We start from the raw sequence: 12,162 nt of genomic DNA, 5'->3' as shown, positions 1-12,162 counted from the left end.
GAATGTATAGTTCTTCAAGACAGAAAATCAACAAAGAAACATCAGACTTAATCTGCATTATAGACCAAATGGACCAAATAAATATTTATAGAACATTTCATCCAATGGCTGTAGAATGCACATTTTTTTCCTCAGCACATGGATCATTTGCAAGGACAGACCACATGTTATGTCACAAACAATTATTAAATCATTGAAAGAAATTGAAATGCTATCAAGCATCTTCTCTGGCCACAATGGAATAAAACTAGAAATCAATAACAAGAGGTATTTTTGAAACTATACAAATACATGGAAATTAAACAATATGCTTTTGAGTAACCAGAGGGTCAATGAAGAAGTTAAAAAGGAGACTTAAATATTTTTTGAAACAAATGGTAACAGAAAAAGAACATATCAAAACCTATGAGATACAGCAAAAGCAGTAATCAGAGGGAAGTTTATAGCTGCAAGTGCCTACATTAAAAAAGAAGAAAAACTTTAAAAAACAACCTAATAATCCATATTTGTATTCTGTTCTCATGCTGCTAATAAAGACATACCTGAGACTGGGTAATTTATAGAGAAAAGAGGTTTAATAGACTCACACTTCCATATGACTGGGGAGGTCTCACAATTATGGTGGAAGGCATAGGAGAAGCAAAGGCACATCTTACATGGCACCAGGCAATACAATACATGGTATGCAGGGGAACTCCCATTTATAAAACCATCAGATTTTGTGAAACTTATTCACTACCATGAGAACAGCATGGGAGAAACTGTTCCTATGATTCAATTATCTCCACCTTGCCTGGTCCCTGACACCTGGGGATTATTATAATTCAAAGTAAGATTTAAGTAGGGACACAGCCAAATCATATCATTCCACCCCTGCCCCTTCCAAATCTTATGTTTTCATGTTTCAAAACCAATCATGCCTTCTCAGCAGTCCCCCAAAATCTTAACTCATTTCAGCATTAACTCAAAAGCCCACAGTACAGTCTCATCTGAGACAAGGTAAGTCCCTTCTGCCTATAAGCCTGTAAAATCAAAAGCAAGTTAGTTACTTCCTATATACAATGTGGGTACAGGCATTGGTTAAATACACCCATTCCAAATAGGAAAATTTGGCTAAAATTAAGGGACTACAGGCTCCATGCAAGTCTGAAATCCAACGAGACAGTCAAACCTTAAAGCTCTGAAATAATCTCCTTTGATTCCATGTCTCACATTCAGATAATGTTGATGCAAGAGGTTGGCTCCCATAGCCTTGGGCATCTTTTCCCCTGTGGCTTTGCAGGGTACAGGCCTCCTTCTGGCTGCTTTCACATGCTGGCATTGAGTGCCTGTGGCTTTTCCAGGTGGACAATGAAAGCTATTGGTGGATCTACCAATCTGCAATCTAGAGCATGATGGCCCTCTTTTTACAGCTCCACTAGGCAGTTCCCCAGTGTGAACTCTAGTGGGGGCACTGACTCCACATATCCCTTCTGCACTGCTCTAACAGTGGTTCTCCTTGAAGTCTCCACCCTTGCAGCATAATTCTGCCCGGACATCCAGGAATTTTCATATATCCTCTGAAATCTAGGTGGAGGTTCCCAAAACTCAATTCTTGAACTTCCGTGCACCCACAGGCCCAACACCATGTGGAAGCTGCCAAGGCTTGGGGCTTGCAGCCTCTGAACCAACGGCCTGAGCTCTATGTTGGCCCCTTTTAGCCATGGCTGGGATGCAGGGCACCAAGTCCTGAGACTTCACAAAGCAACAAGGCCCTTGGCTTGGCCTATGAAGCAATTTGTTCCTTCTAAGCCTCCAGGCCTGTGATGGGAGGGGCTGCCCTGAAGACCTCTGACATGCCCTGAATAAACTTTCCCCACTTTCTTGGGAATTAAAATTTGGCTCCTCATTACTTATGCAAATTCTGCAGCCAGCTTGAATTTCTCCTCAGAAATGGATGGGTTTTTCATTTCTGTAGCATCATCAGACTGCAATTTTTCTCAGTTTTTACACTCTGCTTCCCTTTCAAACATAAGTTCCAATGCCAAATCTTACATTTGTGAATACATAAAACTTAATGCTTTTAACAGCATCCAAGTTACCTTTACTACTTTAATCTTTTTTCTGCCAGGTGCCCCAAATCATCTTTCTCAAGTTCAAACTTGAACAAATCTCCAGGGCTAGGGCAAAATGCCACCAGTCTTTTTGCTAAAATATAGCAAGAGTAATTTTTATTCTAGTTCCCAACAAGTTCCTCATCTCCATCTGAAACCACCTCATCCTTGATTTCATTGTCCATATTACTATCACCATTTTGATCAAAGCCATTCAACAAGTCTCTAGGAAGTTCCAAACATTCCCACATCTTCCTGTCCTCTTCTGAGCTCTCCAAACGGTTCCAACTTCTGCCTGTTACCCAGTTCCAAAGTCATTTTCACATTTTCAGGTATCTTTAGAGCAGCGCCCCACTCAACTGGTACCAATTTACTGTATTAGTCTGTTCTCATGCTGCTAATAAAGACATACCTGAGACTGGGTAACTTATAAAGAAAAGAGATGTGATGGACTTACACTTCCACATGGCTGGGAAGGCCTCACAATTATGGCAGAAGACAAAATAAGAGCAAAGGCATGTCTCACATATCAGCAGGAAATACAATACATGGCATGCAGGAGAACTCCCATTTATAATATTATCAGACCTCATGAAACTTATTCACTACCCTGAAAACAGTATGAGACAAACCACCCCCTTGATTCAGTTATCTCCTCTTGGCCCCCCATCTTAACACATGGGATTATTATAATTCAGGGTGATATTTGGCTGGGGACACAGCCAAACCATATCAATTTTAAAGAATAGAAAAGCAAGAGTGAAACAAACCCATAATTAGTAGAAGAAAACAATAGTAAAGAACAGAAATAAATGAAATTGAAATAAGAAAACAATCCAAAAATCAATAAGAAGTTTTTTTGAAAAGTTGAACAAAATTAACAAAACTTTAGCCAGAATGAGAAAAAAAGAGAAATAATTGAAGTTAATAAAATCAGAGATAAAAAAGGAGAAATTACTACTGATGCTGCAGAAATTCAAAAGATCATCAGTGGCTACTATAAACACCTATATGCCAATAATTTGGAAAATCTGGAAGGAATGACAATTCTAAGACACATAAAACCTACCAAGATCAAAGCATGAAGAAATCCAAAAACCTGGAAAGACCTATAACAAGTAATAAGATCAAAGCCATAATAATGTCTCTTAGTGAAGAAAAGCACAGGACCTAATGGCTTCACTGCTGAATTCTAACACACATTTAAGGAAGCACTAACACTAACTCTATTTAAACTACTCAGAAAAGTAGAGGTGAAGGGAATAACCATATGATCATTTCAATTTATGTTGAAAAAGCCATTTGATAAAATTCAACATCCTTCATAATAAAAATCCTCAAAAAACTTGGTGTTGAAAGATGATACCTCAATCTGATAAAAACCATGTAGGGCAGGCCCACTGCTATTATCATACTGAATGGGGAAAAAATGAAAGCTTGTTTTCTAAGATTTGGAATATGAAAATGATGCCTACTGTCACCACTGTTCTTCATTCAATAAAAAATAGGAAGTCCTAGCTACAGTAATTAGACAAGAGAATGATATACAGGACATCCAAACTGGAAAGAAGTTAAATAACCCTTGTTTGCAGATGGTAGTTTCCTATATTTAGAAAAAACTAAAGACTCCACACACACACACAAAAAAAAAACTATTAGAACTGATATATTCAGTAAAGTTGCAGGATACAAAATCAACATACAAAAATCAGTAGCATATACATATGCTCACAATAAATAAACTGAAAAAGAAGTTAAAAAGTAATGCCATTTATAATAGGCACAAATAAAATAGTCATGAAATGATTCATGTATCTCTACATACATGGCTAAGTCATATTAACTGATATATATTTATATATGGATATATATATATCTGGATATATATTTATATATGGATATATATATCTGGACATATATATTTATAATTATTCTGATAGCATATAATATCTAATTATGGTTTTAACTTGCATGTATTTAATAGCTAATGATGTTTATTATTACACCTTTCTCAGATGCATAGTTTCCAAACATTTTCTCCAATTGTGTAGGTTGTCTTTAACTCAGCTGATAGCTTCTTTTGCTTTGCAGAAGCTTTTTAGTATAGTTAGGGGACTATTGTCAATCATAATGGTTTTTTGGTAATTATTTTGGTGTCTTTGTCATGAAATGTTTGCCAGGCCTATGTGCAGAATAGTAGTTCCTAGGTTGTCTTTCACGATTTTAATAGTATTAGGTTTTACATTTAAGTATTTAATTCATCCTGAGTTGATTTTTGTATATGGTGTAAGAAAGGGGTCCAACTTCAATTTTTGAATATGGCAGCCAGTTATTCCAGGACTATTTATTAAATAAGAATTCCCTTCCTCATTGCTTATTGTTTTCAACTTTGTCAAATATCAGTTGGTTGTACGCATGTGACTTTATTTCTGTGTTCTCTATTCTGTTCCCTTGGTCTACGTGTCTGTTTTTGGAGCAGTACCATGCTGATTTGGTTACTGCAGCTTTGTGGTATAGTTTGAAGTTGGGAAACATGATGACATCAGCTTTTATCCTTTTGCTTAGGATTGCCTTGGCTGCTCAAGTTCTTTTTTGGTTTTATATGGATTTTAAAATAATTTTTTCTAATTCTATGAAGAATGTCATTGGTTTGGTAATAACATCATTGAATCTGTAAATTGCTTTGCAATATGGCCATATTAACAATATTGATCATTTTATCCATGAGTATGAAATGTTTTTCCATTTGTTCTTATCATTGCAGATTTCTTTGAGCTGTGTTTTGTACTTCTTATTGTACTTTGTATTGTACTTCTTACTGTAGATTTTTTTTATCTGTTAGCTGTATTTATAAATATTTTATTCTTTTGTGGCTATCATGAATGGAATTGCATTTTTGATATGGCTCTTTCCTTGGACATTGTTGGGGTGTAGAAATGCTACTGATGTTTATACACTGACTTTGCATCCTGAAACTTTGCTGATGTTGTTTATCAGAGGTAGGACATTTTGGGCAAAGACAATTGAGCTTTCTAGGTATAGAATTACATCATCTGCAAACACACATTTTTTGACTTCTCTTCCAATTTTGGATCTCTCACTCTCTCTCCTGATTTCTGTAGCTAGGACCTCCAGAGATATGTTAAATTGGGGTGGTGAGAGTGGGCATCCTTTCTTGTCTTTTTCTAGGTCTCGAGAAGAATGCTTTCAGCTTGTGCCCATTCAGTATAATGTAGGCTATGGATTGGTCATAGATGGCCCTTATTTTAAAGTATGTTCCCCTAATGCCTGTTTTTTTAGTGTTTTTAACATGAAGGGACATTTGATTTTATTAAAAGTCTCTTCTGCCTCTATTGTTACGGCCATGTGGTTTTCTTCTTTTGATTTTAGGTTTTTTAATGTGGTAAATCACAAATAATTATTTGTGTATATTGAGTCAACCTTGCATTTCAGACATAAAGCACAATTGATCATGATGGATAACTTTTTTTATGTAGAGTTGGATTCATTATCTCAATGTTTTGCTGAAAGTTTTTGCCTCTATGTTTATCAGCAATATTGAACCAAAGTTTGTTGTTGTTGTTGTTATGTCTCTGTCAGATATTGGTATCAGTTTAATGCTGGCTTCATAGAAAGAGTTAGGAAGAAGTATTTATTGCTCAATTTTTCGGAGTAGTATTTTGTTGAAGATTTTTGCATCTATGTTCACCATGGATATTGGTCTGTAGTTTTGTTGTTGTTGTTGTTACCAAATCCAACAGCATATCAAAAACATAACCCACCATGATCAAGTGGGTTTTATACCAGGGATGCAGGGATGGTTGAACATATGCAAGTCAATAAATGTGATACACCACATAAACAGAATTAAAAATGAAAATCACATGATCACCTCAAGAGATGCAGAAAAAGTATTTCACAGAATCCAGCAGAATGAAAATGGACTAATACAGAGGGCTGAATCTTTCCAGTAATTTTTCTATCTCTTCTAGGTTTTCTAGTTTATTTACATAAAGGTGTTCAAAGTAGCCTTGAATGGTCATTTGTATTTCTGTTGTCTCGGTAGTAATATCTCCCGTTTCATTTCTAATTGAGCTTATTTGGATTTCTTCTCTTCTTTTGTTGGTTAATCTTGCTAATGGTGCACTAATTTTATTTATCTTTTCAAAGTACTAGCATTTGTTTCATTTATCTTTTTGTTGTTGTTTCACTTTCATTTAGTTCTGCTCTGACCTTGATTATTTCCTTTGTTTTGCTTGATTTTGGTTTGTTTTTTCTTGTTTCACTAATTCCTTTAAGTGTGACTTTAGATTGTCTATTTGCACTCTTTCAGACTTTTTGATGTAGGCATTTAAGGCTATGAACTTTGTCCTCTTAGCACCACCTTCGCTGTATCCCAGAAGTTTTTATACATTGTGTCAAAATTATCATTCAGTTCAAAGAATTTTTATAATTCCATCTCGATTTAATTGTTGACCCATTGATTATTCAGGAGCAGGTTATTTAATTTCCATGTATGTACATGGTTTTGAAGGTTCCTTTTGGAGTTGATTCCCAGTTTTATTCCACTGTGTTCTGAGAGAGGACTTCACATGATTTCAATTTTCTTAAATTTATTGAAACATGTTTTGTGGCCTATGCTATAATCTATCTTGAAGAAAGTTCCATGTGCTGATGAATAGAATGTATATTCTGTGGTTGTGGATGGAATGTTCTGTGTATATCTGTTATACTTGAAGGAATAAAAAAAGAAAACTTCCCCTGGTGTAGTTTAAATCCATTGTTTCTTTGTTGACTTTCTGTCTTGATGACCTGTCTAGTGTTGTCAATGGAGTATTCAAGTCCCTCAATATTATTGCATTGCTGTCTATCTCATTCCTTATATCTAGTAGTACTTGTTTTATAAATTTGGAAGCTCCAGTGTTAGGTGCATATATATTTAGGATTGTCATATTTTCCTGTTGGACCAAGGCCTTTATCATTATATAATGTCCCCCTTTGTCTTTTTAAAGTGCTGTTGCTTTAAAGTTCGTTTTGTCTTATGTAAGGATAGCTTCTGCTCACTTTTGGTGTCCATTTGCATGGAGTTTTTTTTTTCTTCCCTTTACCTTAAATTTTATATGAGTGATTATGTGTTAGGTAAGTCTCTCAACAGCAGTGGATACTTGGTTGGTACATTCTTATCCATTCTGCCATTCTGTATCTTTTAAGTGGAACACTTAGGCCATTTACATTCAATGTTAATATTGAGATGTGTGGTACTATTCCATTCATTGTGCTATTTGTTGCCTGTATACTTTTTCTTTTTACTGTATTTTCTTTTATATATTCTGTGAGATTTGTGCTTTTAAAGACGTTATGTTTTTACATGTTTCCAGGATTTGTTTCAAGATTTAGAGCTCCTTTTAGCAGTTCTTGTAGTGCTGGCTTGGTAGTGGGGAATTCTCTCAGCATTTGTTAGTCTGAAAAAAAGACTATCTTTCCATCATTTAGGAAGCTTAGTTTCACTGGATACAAAATTCTTGGCTAATAATTGTTTTGTTTATGGAAGCTGAAGATAGGACCCCAATGCCTTCTAGACTGTAGGGTTTTTGCTGAGAAATCTGCTGTCAATCTGGTAGGTTTTCTTTTATAGTTTACCTGGCACTTTTGCCTCCTAGCTCTTAAGATTCTTTTCTTCACCTTGACTTTGGATAACCTGATGACAATGTGCCTAGGTGATGATCATTTTGTGATGAATTTCAGAGGTGTTCTTTGTGCTTCTTTTATTTGTATGCCTAGGTCTCTAGCAAGACTGGGGAAGAGGAAGTTTTCTTTTTTTATTCCTTCAAGTATGTTTTCCAAAGTTTTAGATTTGTCTCCTTCCTCAGGAACACCAATTATTCTTAGGTTTGGTCATTTAACACTATCTTAAACTTCTTGGAGGCTTTGTTCATTTTTTTAAATTATTTTTTCTTTGTCTTCATTGGATTGGGTTAATTTGAAAACCTTTCCTTTGAGCTCTGAAATTCTTCTTCTGCTTGTTTGATTCTATTGAGGAGACTTTCCAGTACATTTTATATTTCTCTGTTTCCTTTATTTCCTGAAGTTGTGATTGTTTTTTTATTTATGCTATGTATTTCACTGAAGATTTCTCCCCTCATATTTTGTATCTTTTTATGATTTCTTAAATTGGACTTCACCTCCCTCTGGTGTCTCCTTGATTAGCTTAATAATTGACCTTCTAAACTCTTCTTCAGGGAATCACATATTTCTCCTTAGTTTGGATCCATTGCTGGTGAGCTGGTGTGCTTTTGGGGTGTATTAACAAATCTTGATTTGTCGTTACCAGAATTTTTTTTCTCTCTCACTTGAGTAGGCTGTATCAGAGGGATGAACAGGGGCTCAAGGCAGTTGTTCCAATCCTTTTGTCCCATGGGGTGTTCCCTTGATGTAGTACTCTTCTCATTTTCTTAAGAATGTGGCCTCCTGAGAGCCAAACTCTAATGATTGTTATTTCTCTTCTGGAGCTAGCCACCCAGCAGGGCTACCAGGTTCTGGGCTGGTACTGAGGCTTGTCTGCACAGAATCTTGTAATGGGAACCGTCTTCAGGTCTCTCTACCATGGATAACAGCACCTGCTTTGGTGAAGGTGGTAGGAGAGTGAAATGGATTCTGTGAGAGTTCTTAGTTTTGGTTGTTTAATTCACTATTTTTGTGTCAGTTGGCCTCCTGTCAGAAGGTGGTGCTTTCAAGAGAGCATCAGCTATAGTAGCGTAAGGAGGATCAGGTGGTGGGCAGGGCTCTAGAACTCCCAAGAGAATATGTCTTTTGTCTTCAGCTACCAGGGTGGGTAGCAAAGGACCATCAGCTGGGAGCAGGGCTAGGCATGTCTGAGCTCAGACTATTCTTGGATGGGGCTTGCTATGGCTGCTGTGGGGAATAGGGGTTTGGTTCCCGGGTCAATGGAGTTATGTTCCCAGAAGGATTATGGTTGCCTCTGCTGTGTCATGCAGGTTGTCAGGAAAGTGGGGGAAAGCCAGCAGTTACAGGCCTCACCCAGCTCCCACGCAACCCAAAAGGCCAGTCTTACTTCCACTGTGTTCCACGCAACAGCAGCACTTGGTTTGCTTCCAGGAACTGGGTTGAGAACTTGCCCCAGGCTACCAGCCCTGGCTGAAAAAGCAAGCAGGACTTTCCCCTCTCCCCAGCTGTTGAGTCTGCACAGCAGATTTATGCCCTCTCCCAAGTTCTAGCCAGAAGACTTTGCATTTGGTTAGAATTATTACCACATTCAGCTGGAGGTTTCTTTCTCCCCGTGGTCTTTTCTCAGTTCTTCTGGCAGTCCTCCCCAAGGATCCTGCATGAAACGAGTCAGAGACAGCTTCCCTGGGGACCCAGAGAACCCACAGGGCGTTTCCAGCTTCTTTCTCTAATCCTGTATTTTGTTCAGCTTTCTAAATTGACTCAGCTCCAGGTAAGGTCAAATCCTCCTGTGATCTAAACCTTCACTCACTCACCCTTTCCCTTGTTGGAGAGGTTCTTCTGGCTGCATGCTGAGGCCAGACAAGCTGGTGCCCAGCTTCACTCCTCTCTGTTTTCTGTGTCCCCATGCTGCCATGATGGATCCTGTTGTGGTGCCTCAAATGATCAGCCTACATTGTCAGTGTTCACTAGCTCTTTGTTTCCTCTCCATGAGAGAAGCACACATTCATTGCTTCTAGTTTCCGTCTTGTTGCCATACAATTTTTATTTATTGCTGTTTTCATTTTAAAAATTAGTTATTTTTCACCTTTAAAGTCTTTAGATTTTCATAGGTATTTTTCTCCATGTACTTTTCTTCTGATTATTTTTATTATTACATTGTCCTTGTTTGATTTTGTTATCGGGATAAGTACAGCCTCATAAAATGTTCCCTTTTCTTCCATTTTCTGAAATAAATTGTGTAAACGTGTGATTAATTCAGTTTTAACACTTGGTAGAATTGTCCAGTGAAAGCATTTCAGCCTGAAGATTTGTTTATTAAAAGATTTTAAGTTATAAACTCAATTTTATTATTTTTAGTTGAATTTTGGTAGTTTGTGATTTTCAACTTACTGATAATAAATTAATTTGAGGTATTCTTTCATCTTTTTCCAATGAATGCAAAATCTGTACTGAAATTTCCTGTTTCATTTGTGATATTAGTGATTTATGTCTTCTTTACATCCCTCTCTGTCTTACTAGAGGTTTATTAATTATAGTAAATTTTTCAAAGTGCCAAGTTTTGTTTTAATTACTTTATAAATGTTTCTCATTTTTGTTTTATTGATTTTATTGTTCCTTCCAATTGCTTTTGGTTTAATTTGCTTATTTATTAAAATTTCCCTATACAGGACTTAGATTATTTAAGATCTTTCCTTTTTTTAATATAAGAATTTATGTCCATAATTTTTTCTCTCATTGCAGATATTGATATGTTGTATATACGTTTCACTGAGTTCTAATTATTACTTTTTTATTTTCTTTTCAACTTGGTCTTTGAACCATGAAGTATTTCTGAGTGTACTGTTTAATTTCTAACTATTTAGACAATTTCTCATTATCTCTGTGAAACTAGTTTTTTTTAGTTTAATTCTATTATGGTCCAAGAACTTACTCTGTACCATATTAATTATTTTAAATGTGTTGATGCTACTTTTATGTACCACAATATGGTCTAACTTGGTGGATATTTAATGTATTCTTGAAATTATGTATTTTTCTATTCTTGAATGGAGTTTTCTATGTCTTAATTAAATACCATTTGTTGATTATGTTGGTCAGATCCTTTATATGCTTGCTGATACCTGCCTAATAATTCTTTAAAGAGAGGTGTTTTTGTCCCCAGTTATAACTGTGTATACTCCTACTTTTCCTTTCATTCTATTTGTTCTATTTCTTTAAAACAAATTTTTATATTTTGAGGCTACACTTTTGAGGGAAAACATATCCAGGATCATTATATCTTCTAGGAGAATTGATGCTTCTATCATTATGTAAGGTCCCTCTTTGCCTCTAGTAATTTTCTTATTCTAAATTCTATTTTATCAGATATTAATATAGACAATGTTGCATTATAAAATTAAAGTTAGCATGATATGCCTTTTCTCATCCTTTTACTTTCAATTTATCTCTTTTGTTGCATTTGAACTAAGTTTGTTATAAACAGCACATATTTGGAGCTGTGTTTTTTAATCACTCTGCCAATCTCTTTCCTTAATATGTGTATTTAGACCATTTACATTTAACATAATTTTTGATGTTGTAAAGATTATATCTTGTTTTTATCTTGTGTACTAGTATTCCTGTTGCTTTGTTTTCTCATTTTTATGAGTTACTTAAACGTTTTTCTTTAAAATTTTATCTTTATTTATTTGGAGGACTTTTGAGTGTGCCACTTTTATGATTTCTCAGAATTAACTCTAATTTTTACCAAATACTTATGTGACATCACTGTTTACTTTGATTGCAGTATGAAAACATGAAAACCTAAGTACTCTCTAGATCTGCCTTCCATTCAGAATTTTAAATATTATTGTCTTGATTATAATTTTTAAATTTTATTGCAATTATCACATATAAATTAGAAAATTTAGTGGAAGGATAGTCTTATATAGGTACTAACATTTCTACTTTCTGTTTTTCTTGCTTCTCTGCTGATGCTCCAAGATTTCTTCTTTTATGACTTTCATTGTGTTTGAAGAACTTCCTTCAGTCATTATTTAATTGTTTGTCTGCTTGTGACAGAAAATTGTAGTTATATTTTATCTGACATTGCCTCTATTTCTTCCTTATTTTTTAAAAACACTTTCACCAGATTTGCTATATATATATATATATATACATATATATGGTATATATATGTATATATATATATACATAGCAGATTTGCTATATATATATTTGCTATATATATATAGCAGATTTGCTATACATATATTTGCTATATATATAGCAGATTTGCTATATATATATTTGCTATATATATATTTGCTATATATATATAGCAGATTTGCTATATATATATTTGCTATATATATATTTGCTATATATATGCTATATATATTCT

Source organism: Pan paniscus, chromosome 13 (genome assembly GCF_029289425.2).
Source record: "Pan paniscus chromosome 13, NHGRI_mPanPan1-v2.0_pri, whole genome shotgun sequence".
Taxonomy (NCBI): domain Eukaryota; kingdom Metazoa; phylum Chordata; class Mammalia; order Primates; family Hominidae; genus Pan; species Pan paniscus.
Note: the sequence above shows the minus strand (reverse complement) of the source record.